The sequence below is a fragment of the Mesoplodon mirus genome, assembly GCF_964341445.2.
Source record: "Mesoplodon mirus genome assembly, chromosome: 13".
NCBI classification, from domain to species: Eukaryota; Metazoa; Chordata; class Mammalia; order Artiodactyla; family Ziphiidae; genus Mesoplodon; species Mesoplodon mirus.
The window spans coordinates 24,203,529-24,220,301 of record NC_138989.1 but is presented as its reverse complement, the minus strand read 5'-3'; the positions used below and the strand labels follow the sequence as shown (position 1 = coordinate 24,220,301).

Sequence of the window (16,773 nt, the reverse complement as noted above, 5' to 3'; positions counted from 1 at the left end):
GGTTTGCAGTCTTGGGGCCACTGTTCAAGTGGCCTTCGCTGGTCGGGTGGGCGTCACCAGGAGGATGCAGCTTTGCGCCAAAGTCAGGGAGGGCGCCCAAAGCCGCGGTAAGTGGTCCGGGATCGTACTATTCGCGGAGCCTTCAGGACTGTCCCTCTCCGCCCTCCTCTTTGTTCGTGAGACCCTGTCCCCTCACTCGACTCCGCCCCCTCCTCGCTTCAAGTGCCCTGGCTTGGCCGCTGCCCCCAGGCTGCTTTCGGCACACCTGGGCCGGGTCACCTCAGAGCAGGGACTAAGTGGCTGGCAGCACCTTAACCCTACGTTGAAGTACCTCAGGGATCACCTCAGATGGAGCAGGGTCAATCACACAACTCCCCTTCCCCAGCCGACACACCTTTGCACAGATATTGACCTTATCTGTCATGCTTCTCGCTTCCAAGCCCCTCAGCGTCGGCCTCTTGCAGCGCTGTGGAGTTAAATAGGGAACACGAAGCCCAGAATTCAACAAATGGAGGAAACTGAGACCCAGAGAGAGCCAACATGCCCAAGACAACATAAGGAATCAGCCAGGGGACCCAAGAGCTCAGACCCACTGGAGAAAACCACTCTGTCCCCTGTGATAGAGGTCAGGGTGCCTCCCACAGGTCTCCATGGACATCAAAGGGAGTTGGAGCCTGGGAGGTGGGGTCTGGAATCCTGTCTGTCAAATAATAACAATAATAATATAGACTCATTTTTTTGTACTTGCCATGTACCAGGCATATAGTCCCTATAACGACCATTTGAGCCCAGGATTACTGTCCCATTTTACAGTTGAGGACAACAGCTGATAGGTAGTGGAACTGTGGTTCCTACCAGCACCTTCTGAGTATAGAATCTGTGCTTTTAACCACTGTGATACGGGGTTGTGTGGAAGTGATTTCAGCCTGTTGCTCCAGCAGAGCCCCTCAGGCCCACTGTCCAGGTCCTCTGTGACCACCCACTACCACACCTTGCCCCCATCTAGAGTGAGAGCCAGTATCCACTCTGAGACTCTTTTAAAGGTGTCGTCTTACTGCATTCCCACATCCCTGAGAGGTGGTCCCGTTTTACACATGGGAAAACCACGGCTCTGAGAGGGAAGAGGCTTGTTAAGGTCACATGGGAGGAGGAACAAACAGAGCCCAATTTGGGGCTTTAGTTCGAGGTCCCCTTCTCCTGAGCAGGCCCCATGTAGGCCCTCTCTGGTTAACCTAGATGTCATTTTCTTTTTAATAAACTTTATTTTTTTATTTTTTATTTTTGGCCACGTGGCTTGTGGGATCTTAGTTCCCCGACCAGGGATTAAACCTGGGCACTTGGCAGTGAGAGCTCAGAGTCCTAACCACTGGACCGCCAGGGAATTCCCAACTTAGATGTCATCTTATTCTCCAGAACAAGGTTCAGCGCCCTCCAAAGCCAACTCGGTCCTATTCAAACCTCGCGAGCCCATCGGAACAGCCCCCTGGGGCGGCACATACGTAAGCCGCCTGAGTGGCGTCTCTTGGCTCCAGTGAATGGCCTGCTTCGTGCTAGCTCTGCCCCCACCCCCCAGGAGGGAGGAATGGCCCAGGTGAGTTTCTGAGAGAGGACTTTGTGTCACACACTGCTCACTAGTTCCTGGTAGTACTGAAGATAAGCATGGGTCCTGCCCCTCCATCAAGCCCTCAGGGCTGGGGTCCTCCTCCACACCTACTTGCTTTCCCTTCCTATCTGAAAGGGGTGGGATGAGATAGTGGTGAAACAAATATCAAAGGGCAGTCCGGGTGCGGTTCTGGAGAAGTTTGCAGCCACAGCACAGGAAGGAGTAAACGTCCCATGAGGAGGGTCCTGGTGTTTACTGAGCACCAATTGCATGTCTGACACGGGGTTTGCCCCGTTGCAAATTGAGCACTGTGCAAGATAAGTATTACCCGGATTCTACAGAGGTGGAAGCTGAAGCTCAGGGAAGTGAAGGCACCTTGGCTGGTAATGGCATTCAAACTTGAGTGGAATTCTGCCCCATACTAAAGCCCCTTTCTTCCACCTTGCTGCCTCTAGGATGGAGGAAATCCTGGAAGACTTCTTAGAGGAGGAGCAAACTGATCCTTGAGGGAGGGTGCAAAGAAATCCATCCCACAGAGAAGAGGGAGAAAGACATGAAAGAGTATTAGTGGCAGGGGGACAGTGTGAATAAAGGCCAGGAGGTTTGTAAGTGAGAAAAGGAGGAGAGATGGACTGTGGATGGAGCAGGAAATGGGGATGGAAGACCTTTCATCTGTGAAAGGCCCTGAGTGACAGGTGAGTAGGGTGAACATGTCTTATGGGCACTGGGGTGGCCTGGGCCTCAGTCTATCCATTTATAAAATGAGGAGCTTGGACTGGCTCACTTCAGGCCCTCCCAGAAAGGGTCCAGATTTCTCCAGGTCCAACCCTGGACTGGCAGAGTGGGGAGTGGCTGGAGCAGCTCAGGGGCCAAGGGTATTATTTTGGTCCAGTCTCTCAGTCTGAGAATAAATATTTTTACCAAGCTGGCAGTGCCAGATCCCTGAATCTCCCTGGCTTTCCCTCCCCCTCCCTGGGGTCCTGCAGAGAAAGTCCAGTCCTGGGGTCAGGAGGCAAGAGGAGTGATGGGTCTTAGGCCCGGCTTCAGCCCAGGCAAAGTTTTGTTCCACTTGGAGCCTCAGTTTCCTCATCTGCAAGATGGGGGAGTTGTGGCCTGAGCTTTCTAAGCCCTTTCCCCACCAGACTAGACAACATAAAATTCCAAGACTTTCAGGGAGACCCCACCTTGGGATGTGCTCACAAGTGGCTGTGAGGCCACTCAAGGCCAAGACCTTGGGCCTGTGAGGGGTCCAGAGCCTGCTGGGCAGTGGAAGGTGTGGAGGGGTTAGAGCTAGATTGGAGTTGGACCTGCTGTTGGGGTCTCACAGCCTGGTGAGGGTAGGGGGAGAGATGGTATCTGGACTCTAAAAGTTGTGAAGAAAAAGCCCTCACTTGCTGTTTGGCATGTGAAAGGGGTGGGGAAAGGCAACCTGGAGAGGGCACAGCATGAGAGCAAAGGAAGTCAGGTAGGACTCTGAGGACTTTGCTGGGGAAAAGTCAAGTAGGCGAGGCTGGAGCATGGGGACCCTGGAGGAGAAGAACTGGTTCTTGCTGGGGTTGGCTGGATCCAAGGGCTGTGACCCTCTCCCTTGTGGGCAGAACTGGAGGCCCCCAAGGTCAGCAGCCACAGGAGTGGGGCTGGGGATCTGTTTGGCAAACCAGTTTGGCAAGGCTGTCTCCTCCATGATGTCATCCAGCTGCTGTGTTCTCTGAGCGACACTGTCAGATAAACTTCCGGCCTTGGAGGAGAAGTGGGCCTGGCCCCAGGTGCTGAAGGATGGGAAAGGAGTGACTCTTCAATGTAGGAAACTTGGAGGCAAGTGAGCCCTGGGAAGGAGAAGGGGATCTGAGATGCCCAATGGGGTGTGATGAACCCCAGGAGACCAGCCTCATGGAAAAAGGAGAGGGTTCTGGATGGGCCAGCCTGGACTTCTTATCACTTCTGGGAGTTCCCTGATGCCTTGCGTAATCTAGGCTTATGGTAGCGGCCCTGTATAATTGCTGCCAGGGGTTTGGAACCATAAAAACACATGAGTGGCAGTTTTGTTATTATCATGAACCTCACAGCTTGAACGCTGTGAGGTAGAACCATCATTATACAGAAGAGGAGACAGGCTCAGCAAGGCCAAGCCACACCAGCACCTCACACAGGATTAGAACCCAGAACCCTTGATTTTTTTTTTTTTTTTTGGCTGCATGGCGTGGCTTGCAGGATCTTAGTTCCCCTACCAGGGATTGAACCTGGGCTCCAGCAGTGAAAGCGTGGAGTCCTAACCACTGGACTGCCCGGGAACTCCCCAGAACCCTTGTTCCTAACCATGGTACCCTGCCATTTGGGATCTCTGCCCACATGGGGCCTTGTCATGTTTCTTAACTACTTGTGAGCACAGCAGCTGAATTGTGGCATCATAGAGTCCTAGATGCCCACCTCGTGGTAATCTGAGTTCCAGAGAGGGCAAGGAACAGGCTTCAGGTCACACAGCAATTGGAGGTAGAGCCACTTGGTACCCCAAATCCCCAGCCTCCCCAAATCCTTGTTTCCCTCTCAGGGCCTGGCACACTCAAGCATGAAATAACAATAACTAGCACATACTGAGTCCCTACTATGTGCCATTCATTCATTTATACATCACCATAGCCATGTGAGGTAGGTGCTAAGATTATACCCATTTTATGGATTAAAAAAACTGAGGCTCGGGGAAGTCACTTGTCCACATTGACACTGCATATTGGTGGTAGGGCTGGGATTTGAACCCAGCTGTGTGGACCCTTTCCCCTTGGTGGACCCAGTAGGCCTCACTGTAGGTATGAAGACCTTTAGACAGGAGGGTGGTTGACCCCTTTGCAGGCTCCAGAGGCATGCAGTGTCCAATTCGTAGTTTCTACGCAGGCCTGGCCTCCCTGGGGCGGGCAGAAAAGTGCTGAGGCCACGAAATGCTCTGAACCTTCCCAGAGGAGGCGGCCACGGTGGGAGGGAGTGTTTGGTGCAGACTCAGAGCCAAGTGTAGACGTGGCGGCTGGACCCACTGCAGGCGAGGGAGGGCAGGCAGGGTGGGGCCCAAACCCAAACCGGCCTCCCAGCAGTGTTCCCAGCCATCCGCCAGCCAGGCCCAGCCCTGCCCGCCCTTCTAGCTCCCCATCTGGATTTGAGATGAGGACGCTGGGCCTAATAATAGCTGAATGGTAGCAAAGGCAGTGCCTGGAGCTTCAGCCAGTGGGGGGCTGGGATCCCCATCATCTCATGCTAGCTTGGAACAGGTTTCTGAACTTTTAAAATAATAGCAAGTGCTTATGAAGTGCATCCATGTGCCAGGCATTGTGCTGAGGTTAGCCCACAGTAACTCATTTATTCCTCACAACAACCCAATGAGATAAGTCTGTCATTAGCTCTATCTGACAGATAGAGAAACCGAGGCACAGAGAGTTAAGCAACTTGCCCCTGACCGTTATAGCAGCCTCTCATTGCTGAGCACACAAGTCTGTCCCAGGCACTGTGCTAAGCACTTTCCATGTATTTTCCCATTTGAGGAAAATGCACAAGGCATCATAGGCAGATCATCATTTATTTAGATGATGAGAAAAATGAGACCGAGAGAGAAAAGGGACTTGCCCAAGGTCACATGGCTGCAAGAGGCAACTCAAACCTAGGACTCTAGAGAGGGTAAGACCTTGGCTTCTGGAATCAGATAGACCTGAGTACATCACTGGTGACATCACTGCTCCTTAGCTGTGTGGCCTTGGCAAGTCACATCACCTGCCTGAGCTTCTGTTTTCTCCTCTGTAAAATGGGGGTTTGGTTGACATGATGCTAACACCACCTGCCAGCTATTAAGTCCACCTTGGGGGTAGTAGGTCATTTACATCATGCATTTATGTTGTGCATTCTCTCATTCAGTTCTCACAACAGCCCCCAAGATGGGGACTCCTCTTCTCTCACACCTGTTTTATAGAAGAGAACGTGAGGCTCAGAGAGTGAAAGGGCCTTGCCCAGGACCGACAACAAGTGAGTCAGGATTTGAGCCCAGTGCTGTGATTCCAGAGGCTGAGCACTTTTCTCTTTATACTTTGCATCCTTATACTGAGGCACAGAGAGGGTGTGGGCTCTGCCTGGGTCACAGAGTGAAGTAGGACTCTAGGGCCATCCGATGTGTAAAGGCCAGGAGGGGAAGGCCTTTCTGCCAGCCCCAGGTCACTGCAGTCACAGCTTCTCAAGGCTTGAAGCTCAAGGTGTTTCCTAGACTCAAATATCTGAAAAGACGCCCTGTTCTTCCAAAGGCCAGAGTGAGATCCAGATTTGGGGGCCCCTTCCCTGGGAGGCCAGGGTGCTGGATTCCTGGTTCAGCTAGCAGAGGTGGGGAGGTTCCTTCTGGCCAAAGAGGACCGGTCTTCGGAGTCATACGGGAAGCTTGGGGCATGAAGAGAGCTTCGGGTTTTGCTTAAATCCTGATTCTTCCATTCACTAGCCACTTCATCTTCCTGAAGCTGGGAAGGAAGTTTCAAATGGGGGCACTAATACCTCCTGTAGTAGTTTGGTTGCAAAATAACTTCAGTGCTTTGCTTCCCTGTATGCAAGCCCCTTTGCAGTGTGACTTTGGAACTCCTCCCATCAGGAGATAGAGCCTATTTCCTCATTCCTTGAACCTGGGCTCAGCCATATGACCTATTTTGGCCAATAGAATACAGCAGAGGTGACATTGCCTGTTCCGAGTCTGGACTGTAAGAAGTCTTGTAGCCTCTGCCCATTCTCTTGGAATCCTCCCAGCTGTCATGTGAACAGGCCTGAGCTATCCTGCTCCGGGATGAGAGACCACTGGAACAGTAATGAGCTGCCCTGGCTGAGGCTGTGCTAATCAGCTAATTAAGACTAAAAGAACCTTTAGCTGAGCCCAGACCAAAGTGCCAATCCATGAAATCATGAGCTAACTAAATGGTTGCTGGTTTTTGTGAGGTTTTTTGTTTTGTTTTTCTTGGCCGTGCTGCGCAGCATGCGAGATCTTAGTTCCCCGACCAGGGATCGAACCTGTGCCCCCTGCAGTGGAAGCATGGAGTCCTAACCACTGGACCACTACAGAAGTCCCTGGTTGCTGTTTTAAGGCACTAAGTTTTGGGGTGATTTGTTATGCAGCATTATTATGGAAATTAATAACTGATACATTTTCATTCAGTGCAATTAATGGTAACTGCTGTAACAAAACAAAAATCTCAGTGGCTTAACCCAATGATACTTTATTCCTCACTCATGCAAAGTCTGATATAGGTCAGGGGTCTCCTAACCCATCTTCCTTGGAAGGCAGCTCTCTTCCAGGCAGTGACTCCCCGAGGCGCTCCCTGGAATCCATTCCTGAATCCTCTGCATGTGGAAAGGGAGACTAAAAATCAAAAGAGACTCACCCATTCTTAATTGCTTTGGCCCAGGGATGACATGTAATTTTCACTGGCTAGAATGTAGTCACATGACTCTGCTAACTGTAGGGCCCAGGAAGAGGAAACAGGTTGAAGAACACAAATCATTGGCTCTGCCACATTCCCTCCCTCACCAGGCACCGTGAGGAGTCAGGCAGTACCTAGCACAGAGTGGCTTAAATAAGGGGCAATTTATAGGTGAAGAATCTGAGGCTTGGGACTTCCCTGGCGGTCCAGGGGTTAAGACTCCGTGCTTCGGGCTTCTTAACCACTGGTGGCACAGTGGTTAAGAATCCGCCTGCCAATGCAGGGGACACGGGTTCGAGCCCTGGTCCCGGAAGATCCCACATGCCGCAGAGCAACTAAGCTCATATGCCACAACTACTGAGCCTGCGCTCTAGAGTCTGCAAGCCACAACTACTGAGCCTGTGTGCTGCAACTACTGAAGCCCGAGCGCCCTAGAGCCCGTGCTCTGCAACAAGAGAAGCCACAGCAATGAGAAGGCCACGCACCGCAAAGAAGAGTAGCCCCCGCTCGCCACAACTAGAGAAAGCCTGTGCGCAGCAACGAAGACCCAACGCAGCCAAAAATAAGTAAATATAATAAATAAATTTATTTTAAAAAAGACTCTGTGCTTCTACTGCAGGGGGCATGGGTTCAAGAAAAAGAAAAAAAGATTATGGGGCTCAGAGAGGTTGACAAATTTGCCCAAAACCACACAGCAAGCCAAATGAGTAGCTGTTTTGTGGTAGTGAAGGGCTCAGAACAGATCTGGAGTTGGACAGATCTGGGTGCAAATCCCAACTCTGTCGTTTCCTTGCTGTGTGACATTAGGCTAGTTACCCAGTTTCTCTGCGTTTCAGTTTCCTCATCCACAAAGTGGGGAGGGGAATAGTTCCAACTTCACAGGGTTAGGGTGAGCATTCAGGAGCTTACGTGTGTCAAGAGCTTAGCTCAGATCCTGGTACATGGCACTTACTTAATAAATGTGAGCCACCTGGGCAGGCATGATGCTCTTTCTCATCTTGCCAGGGTCAACAAATTTTTATGTTTTGTGCAAATTCTGTCCCTTCCTCCTACCTCTTGTGGTATGAATGGTTTTATTTACTTGGTTAAGAGAAGGAAAATTTCCCCCAATTGGATATTAGTTACTCAAGCCTTTACAAGCACAAAGCCCCCAAACACCCATGGCTGTTCTGCTGTCAGAGGTCTGAAATTATTTCATTATTGCTTCCTTTAGACTAAAGCTTGGCTCTGTAAAATGCATCCCCTTCCCAACCCACCTCTAGGATTGTCCCATCACTGGGAACGGGGCAAGAGGGTCTGAAGCTAATGGGCTCCAGCTGGGGAAAGGCCAGGGCCCGGACCAGAGCAGACCCTGCTGGGTGTGTGGGCTGGGTGTGTGTGGGCATTATGAAAATTTCTGCGCAACCCGAAGGAAAGGTCCAAGATGGGTGAGATATGGCTTCCCCTCCTTTCACCCCGTTTAACCCATCTCTGAGCCTCCCTTTGAAGCCAGGCAGACAGGTTCGTGAGCATCGTGGCACTCACAGTCTGGAGGTGGAGACAGACTCAGCGAACAGAGCGCCATATAAAATTTTCGTTACAGATTACGGTCATTTCTTTGAAGTGAGAACCACGTGGCACTATGGGAGCTTCTACTGGGGGCCTACTTTAAATTATTTTTAAACTTTTGTATTTGAAGAGATAATCCTGGGAGGTCAGAGAAGTTGTCTCTCAGGAGGTAATTATGCTCAGGTCTGGAGGATAAGAAGAAATTTGCTGAAGAAAGAGTTGGTCTTGGGATGAGGAGTGGTGTTCCAGGTAAGAAACAGGTTGTGCAAATGCCCTGAGGCAGGAAGGAACAACCTCCAGGAACTGATGGAAGACTAAAGCAACTGGAGTTTGAAGGATTAGGGAGAAGCGGGGTGCAAATGAGAAGGGAGAGGGGAGCAGGGGCCAGTCCCTGTGGGCAGGACTGGCTACATAATTTGTGGGGCCTGACGCAAAGCAAAAACATGAGACCCCTTTAGGAATTTCAAGATGGTGACAGTAAATCATTAAACTAAGCGTGGGGCCCTGTGCAATTGCACAGGTCATACACCCAGGATGATGGTCCTGCACTTGGACCATTGTAAGAAGGAAGGAGTTTGCTGTGAGGGCTGCAGGGAGCCACCGAAAGCTTTTGAGCTGGGGTGGTAAGATCTGATTTGCATAAACCCAGGTGCTGTCTCACTATACCACACCTGGATTGTATGTGACCCTCTCCTCTCTGCACAGGTGGCCTGATTCATTTTCCTAAAATATTTTACTTGGAATATCACTCTCCTGATCAAGAACCTGCAGTGGCTCCCACCCCCTTATGAGATCCGGCCCAAACTCCCTACCTAGACGTTCAAGGCCTTTCATAATCTGCCCACACCTGATTTAGTTAACCTGCTATCAACATAAGGCTATGTGCCAAATCCCAGAGCTGATGAACTAACCCAAGGACTCATGGTAATTACAGGAGGCCAAGGCAGGACCGGAACCCAGGTCTTCTGCGCTAGGCAACCCCCTGCCCTGGAGGAGGGTGCAGCCTCACAATGTGCTTTGTACCCCCCAACCTAGCACAGAGACTTGCACCAATAGGTGCTCAGTATGTGTCTGTGGCAGCGAGTTCCTCCTCCAGGGCAGGGTATTTCAGAATCCAGGATGTAGTTAGTGTCCTTCCTGACTCCTTCTCTCCATCACCTCTACCACGAGGCATTCGCCACGCCCCACAGCACCGCCCCGGGCAGCGGGGGGTGGGGGTGGGGGTGCGGGGGCCGGGTCCTGCCTATAGGCACGTGTTTGGCCTGCACAGCTTTTAAAAAGCTTTTCCAACTTATCATTAACGTTTAAAAATCAAGAAATTTCACATGGCAATCTGCATTGTTGTTTCTCTGTAGAGTCCTGGGCCTGGATTCCCCAGGGGAAGCCGCGTGCTCCCTAACTGGACCCTCCGAGGGGTTCCGCCCTAAGTCCGAAGTAAGACTGTGGAGTTTGGAACCTTGAAGAAAGAGCGCCCTAGTTACCACCAAAGGCCAATCAGGATCCTGAAATCTGACCAATCAGATGATTGGAGGCGGGGCCATGTAGAGTAAGCCTCACTCCCAGCCTCTGCAAAAGAGGAGAGGAAAGGTTTTGCTCCAATTCTTACAACCAGCTCCAACCTGCTGGTTGACTCCCGAATCCCTGGGGGCTGAAAGGATGCAGTGAGTGTTCCTCAGACAGGCCAAGCTGGTCCCTCCCACCCAGCCTTTGATCTTGCCCGTGCTTTCTGCTTGGACAGCTCTTTCTCCTCATCATCACTCTGGCTGGCTCCTGAGTACCATTCAGGTCTCAACTCAAATGTCACCTCCTTAGAAAGGCCTTCCCAGCGCACCTATCTGAAGCTTCAGGCATTACTCTGTATTGTATTATCCTTTTGTATTTTTATTATTTGTTAAATCATAGCAGTTATTATCTGAAATTTATGTGTTGCTGTTTGTTTTTCTTTATTTTTTAAAAATAAATTTATTTATTTATTTTTGGCCACATCAGGCCTTCATTGTTGGGTCTTCGTTGCTGCGCTTGGGCTTTCTCTAGTTGCCATAAGTGGGGGCTACTCTTTTTTTTTTAATTCTATTTACTTATTTTTGGCTGTGTTGGGTCTAAGTTGCGGTGCGCGGGCTTCTCATTGTGGTGGCTTCTCTTGTTGCAGAGCACGGCTCTAGGTGCCCAGGCTTCAGGAGTTGTGGCTCTCGGGCTCTGGAGCGCAGGCTCAGTAGTTGTGGCATACGGGCTTAGTTGCTCCGCAGCATGTGGGATCTTCCTGGACCAGGGCTCGAACCCATGTCCCCTGCATTGGCAGGAGGATTCTTAACCACTGTGCCACCAGGGAAGCCCGAGTGGGGGCTACTTTTCATTGCAGTGCACGGGCTTCTCATCGCAGTGGCTTCTCTTGTTTCGGAGCTCGGGCTCTAGGCACGCAGGCTTCAGTACTTGTGGCACATGGGCTCAGTAGTTGTGGCTCATGGGCTCTAGAACTCAGGCTCAATAGTTGTGGCACACGGGCTTAGTTGCTCCGCAGCATGTGGGATCTTCCTGGACCGGGGCTCAAACCCGTGTCCCCTGCGTTGGCAGGCGGATTCTTAACCATTGCGCCACCAGGGAAGTCCCTGTGTTGCTATTTGGCTCCCACTAGATGTGAGCTCTGAAGGCAAGGACCAAGTCTGTCTTGCTCACCACCGAGTCCCCAGGGCTGCGAATGTGACCTGGTACCACAGAAGAAGTTCAGCCCACATTTGTGGAAAAGTGAACCACTGGACTCACAAAAGACCTTTCCCTGGAGGATGCCCATGACTCCTTGATACAAGTGTGGGTGGGAGCCAGTTGACAATTAGGAAGCATTTAGTCACCAGCTAATTAATGCACAAGACAGCTTAGGGGCTGGGAGGCAATCAAGGGACTGAAGCCCACAAAGGAGCCTCAGGTCTCTGGGAAAATATTGAGAGAGGGCAATGAAGAATCCCCGGGGTAATGTTTGAAAACCTCTTCTGTGTTGTTGAAGGAGATTTAAATGATCAGAAGCCCCCTAAAAGGGGACTTGGTCCCTTTAAGAAGCAGGTGGGTCTAGCCAGTCTCTGGTGGTGGGTCTGGAAGAACTGGCCTGTAAAATAAACGATGGAATGAGGAAGAGTCACCCTTTCCTATTTGGAGGATTTACCTTTGGATATTAGGAAAGGTTCTTTTGTTTGCAAATACCAGAAACCTCCTAGACTAACCTGAGTTAAATGGGGACTTTATTGGGAGGCCATCAGAAGGGGTATCAAGATTATAAAATTTCAAGGTAGAAAGAGGGGACCCAACAACTCATGTTGTTTCCGTTTACTCAACATTGTTTTCTGGTTTCCAGACCCTTCTGATCAGCCTGTGGTCTGGAGCTTTGCATTCAAAGTGTGGTCTGCGGAGCAGCAGCTTTGGCATCTTCTAGGAGCTTGTTGGAAATGCAGAGTCTCAGGCCTTGCCGCAGACCTACTGCATCAGGATCTGTATTTTAACAAGATTCTCAGGGGATTCATGTGCACATTATCGTTTGGGTTCATGGCCACAGGAATCAACTGGGTAATGGTGGGGACAGTCTCTTAAACCTGAAGGTTCCTAGGAGAGCTGCTGCCTTGGTGGTCTCCAGGGTATGGTTGTTCCCCAGGGTCCACTGGGGAGAGGGCAGTAAAATCGGCAATCTTGAGCTGCTGTTACCGATTCTTGCTCGGGTGCTAGCTGGTCAGGAGTCCAGCCCACAGCAGCCTGCTCCTCAGATAGGAGATGGTCCTGGGGAACCCAGGCCTGTGACTTGCCAAGGAGGAAACTACTCGGGACCCTGGAGGGAATGCCCTGTATGCTGCTGGATTCCTACTTAGGGGACTCTATTTTGAAGGGCTCATCTTCTTGGCTGAAGGAAGGCAGAGGATGGCCTGGGCTGATGCTGGAGCTGGGACTTCCAATCTGCCTGCTCTGATCCTGGCAAGCAGTTCCTAAAAAGCTGCCCTCAGGGCACAGAATGGGAACAGCCATACTGACTCTGCACAGTAGGAGTTCCAGAGCGCCTTCACCTCTTACCGTATTTGATCTTCCTAATGATCTTGTACAAAGGATGTAAACAAATAAAAAAGCAAAACCACCAGTCAAGCATAAAAGTTTCCTGCCTTTAAAAAGGCTTAAGTGCAACCCAAGGAGTGTTGCTACTTAACTTGTACCTCCCTCTTGGTTTGTTAAAATCCTGTTCTCAAATTAAGATGCTGTTGGGATAGGAGGTTGGATCGTGGGTGAGCTCATCCTCTCACATTATGAAGTTTTTCATTTAAAGTGCGCCTATGATGGGATTCCCTGGTGGTCCAGTGGTTAAGACTCAGCGCTCCCAATGCAGGGGGCCTGCGTTTGATCCCTGGTCAGGGAATAAGATCCCGCATGTCGCAACTAAAGATCCAGTGTGCAGCAACTGAGACCCAGTGCAGCCAAATAAATAAATAATGATAAAAAAAAATAAAGTGTGCCTATGTAGATCTCAGCAAGACACAAGTATCCATGCAGGCTTATTCAGTACTCTCTGGAGCTCAAGAGTTTCCCTTTTAGGGCCAAAGCATTATTGGAAGAAGGCAATTCCTACTTCTCCCACTATTTCTCCCATTGGAGAAAGGATCTCCTGCCTGCCACCCACAGGTCCCAGGCATCACACGGCATCTCGAGGCAGCTCCCAAAATTGCATTCAGATGCTCCAGAAGGAAACTGTGCGTCTCTACAAGGCTCACCTTGTGTCTCTATAACTTATTAAGTGACATCATAAGTAAGCCTTGGCAAATAGGATGAAGGAGTCTGGACAGTGAGGACATACAGAAGCCTGTGGGTATGGATGCAGGCAGAACAGAAATGGAGACTGGTAATAGGTGGAGGTGAGGACAGAGCTGAGTGCCTTGGACAGAGAATGAACAATCCCAGTTAGCTTTACAGAATACTTTCATAAACATGGTCCTCCTCTATCCTCAGAAGCCCTGAGTGGTAAAATTTAATTATACCCAATTCATAGATGAGGATCCTAAGGTCCTGCAAGGTCATCAAGCTACACAAAACTGAGCCATGCATCTTAGACCAGTGCTTAGTTCATAGTGGGTGAATAGTTGATGTTTGTTGAATAAAAGTAGAAAGTGTGCATTGCATAGCACCTTTAAAAAGAACTGTAAATGATGAGAAGTTTACATTTTTGCATAGTCTTAAGTATCTCCCCACAAGATACTTACTAATTATAAAGGAACCCTTTACAAGAGAAACTTGGCAAGCACCTCCTTAAACCAGGTGATCAATGTTAACTTCACTGGTAATAAATCACGCTGACAAGATGAAGCCCTTGTATGCTGTACTAAGAAGGGCACAGCATTACTTCTGTGCTATTCTTGCCAAAAATGCATAATCTTGATCTGATCAAGCGAAAACCACGAGACATCCAAATTGAGGGATATACTGTAAAATGACTGACCAGTACTCTTCAGTGTCAAGGTTATAAGAGATAAGAGAGACTGAGGAACTGTCACAGATTGGAGGAGGCTAAGAAGACATAACAACTAAATACAAAGTGGGATGCTGGATTTGATTGCAAGGAAAACTGGCAAAATTCAAATAAGTCTGTAGGTTAGTTAATAACACTGTATTAGTGTTGATTTCCTGGCTTTGATAACTGTACCAAGATTAGGTAAGATGTTAATATTAGGGGAAGCTAGGTGAGGGATATAGGAGGTGAAGAGTTTAGGAGAGCTCTCTGAACTATTTTTGCAACTTTTCTGTAAGTCAAATTATTTCAAAATAAAAAAATTAAACTATAAGGTAAATTTTATATATGAATTCTAAATTTATAAAACTATACATGCACCCCAATGTTCATAGCAGCATTATTATTTTTTATAGCAGCATTATTTACAATTGCCAAAATATGGAAGAAACCTGTGTCCATCAACAGATGAATGGATAAAGATGTGGTGTATATATATATATATATATATATATATAATGGAATACTATTCAGTCATAAAAAAGAACAAAATTTGCCATTTGCAGCAATATGGATGGACTTGGAAAGCAGTACACTAAGTGAAATAAGTCAGGCAGAGAAAGATAAATACTGTATGATATCACTTATATGTGGAATCTAAAAAATGCAACAAACTAGTGAATATTACAAAAAAGAAGCAGACTCACTCACTGACACAGAGAACAAACTAGTGGTTACCAGTTGTGGGGGGCATTATAAGGTTGGGGAAGTGGGAAGTACAAACTATTGCATGTAAGATAGGCTCAAGGATATACTGTACAACAGGGAGAATATAGCTAATGTTTTGTAATAACTGTAAATAACTTTAAAATTTTTTTTAATTAGATAAACTCTAAAAATCTTGACAAAGTAAGGCATTAATATATAGCTCCTTTGGATGACACCTCTACCAGTGCTCACTTTTCTCTTCTAATTTGAGATAACATTTTGAATCTCTGTATATTCCAGATTATTCTTAGCTCAAATGCCACCTCTTCCAAGAAGCTCTACTTGATCCCTACAGCTAGAAGTTGTGCCTTCCTCCCCTGAACTCCCACAACACCTTATGTGCACCTCTGTTAGGGCATTTATCACCTCCATGGTGGACATCTATGGTATCATCCACCCAGCCTACCTGCCCAGCTCTTTTTCCTCCTGTTCCTGACTCCAACCATGATGTTCTCACAGGAGCTGCCATGTTGTTACAGACCCCACCCCAAGCCACAGTTGATTGGTCCAAGGGTAGACATCTGACTCTGTTGGGCCAATCAGACACCTTCCAGGTTCCCCCCACTGGAACTGAGAAGTTAATTGGTGTGTCTCTGGTTGCTGGAGCCATGAGATATGAAGTTGGAGCCATGAGATATGAATGTGGAAGCTGTTAGCCATTGTGTTCTCTGACACATGGAGGAACCCTGTCTGCAACTAGAGAGAAGATAGAAGACACAGCAAGAAGGAGAGAAAGAGAGAGAGAGAGCTGATTCCATCTGTTTTGTTCTTTTGTTTGTTTTTATTTTGGGGTTTTTTTTGGTGTAAACAACATATTTATTTCTCACAATTTTGGAGACTGGGAAATTTGAGATCAGGATGCCAGCCTTGTCGAGTTTTGGTGAGGGCCCACTTCCTGGGTTGTAGACAGCTGCTTTCTCACTGTCCTCACTTGGTGAAGAGCAGAGAGAGGACTCTGATTCCATCTGTTCTTGAAGTTTTCTGTCCTTGCCAGGAGTGGTTGGTTGGTTGGCCCTGCTGTCTACTATGTAACCCCCAGAATCCAATCTTCCAATAAAATCCCCTTCCAATAAATCTTTCTTTATTAAAGTAGCCAGAATAGTTTTCGTGTCTTTCAACCAAAAGATACTCAATTAATATAACTATTCTGAGTTATATGCATAAATGTTTTCTCTCTCCCATTCATCTGGAGATTGCCAAATGCCCATCTTAAATACAGTTCTCCTTGGCCTGCAACTAGTGAGAAAACTAGGACCATTACTTATAAAGATAATTTTCAAAAATTGCTAAATTCTGAGATTAGTCCTTATTAAATTTGATGGTGACAGAAAATAATGTTTTATTTTTCCTTTTCTTTAATGCTCTTTGACAAATAACAAAATGTTGGCAACTGTGTGCCTCATTTGGGGAGAACACTTTACTGGAATGTGAAATCGCAGAGTCTGGGGAGCGCTGTCCAGGTATGGATTCCTCTGACAGGGCCCTTGTCTGGCTCCCAGTACAGCTCCTGGCACAGGGTAAGACAGGAGATGCCTCCAAAAATGAGTGAGATGAGGTAACGGGTTTAGAGAGCGGTTCTGGTCTACTGCCTGTCATGAGGAGATGATCTGATTTAAAACTATTGCAGCTTGTTCATTCATTCTTTTACGATTTTTCAAAGGAAGCCTAATTTCTTTATATATTTGCATAATGCCCCACTAGTCCTGCCTGACTATCCCTTTCAAGCAGACCTCAGATTAATTTTCTCTTTTATCCTAATTGTCTAGGAACGGCTTGGCTGGGAGGAAAGGGAGGGCACCTGTCTCAGAAAGTGGTCAGCTCACCGTGGTGGGGAGAGAGCACTGGAATGGGGGTCATACAACACTGCAGTCCAACTCTGGCTTCCCCTCGGGCTGGTTGCAAGGTCTCAGGCAACTTGCTTCATTTCTCTGAGCCTTGGTGTCCCCATCTGTGAAATG

General features: G+C 48.5%; 1 long non-coding RNA gene across 1 annotated transcript; it reads left to right on the top strand.

Moving 5' to 3' along the window:
• Window positions 1-3: 3 nt before the first annotated feature.
• On the top strand, window positions 4-11,058 carry LOC309814474. The gene is made up of 4 exons (XR_014295689.1): window positions 4-107; window positions 1,414-1,591; window positions 2,059-2,298; window positions 9,936-11,058. It is a non-coding gene; the product is annotated as an uncharacterized lncRNA (long non-coding RNA).
• Window positions 11,059-16,773: the final 5,715 nt, after the last annotated feature.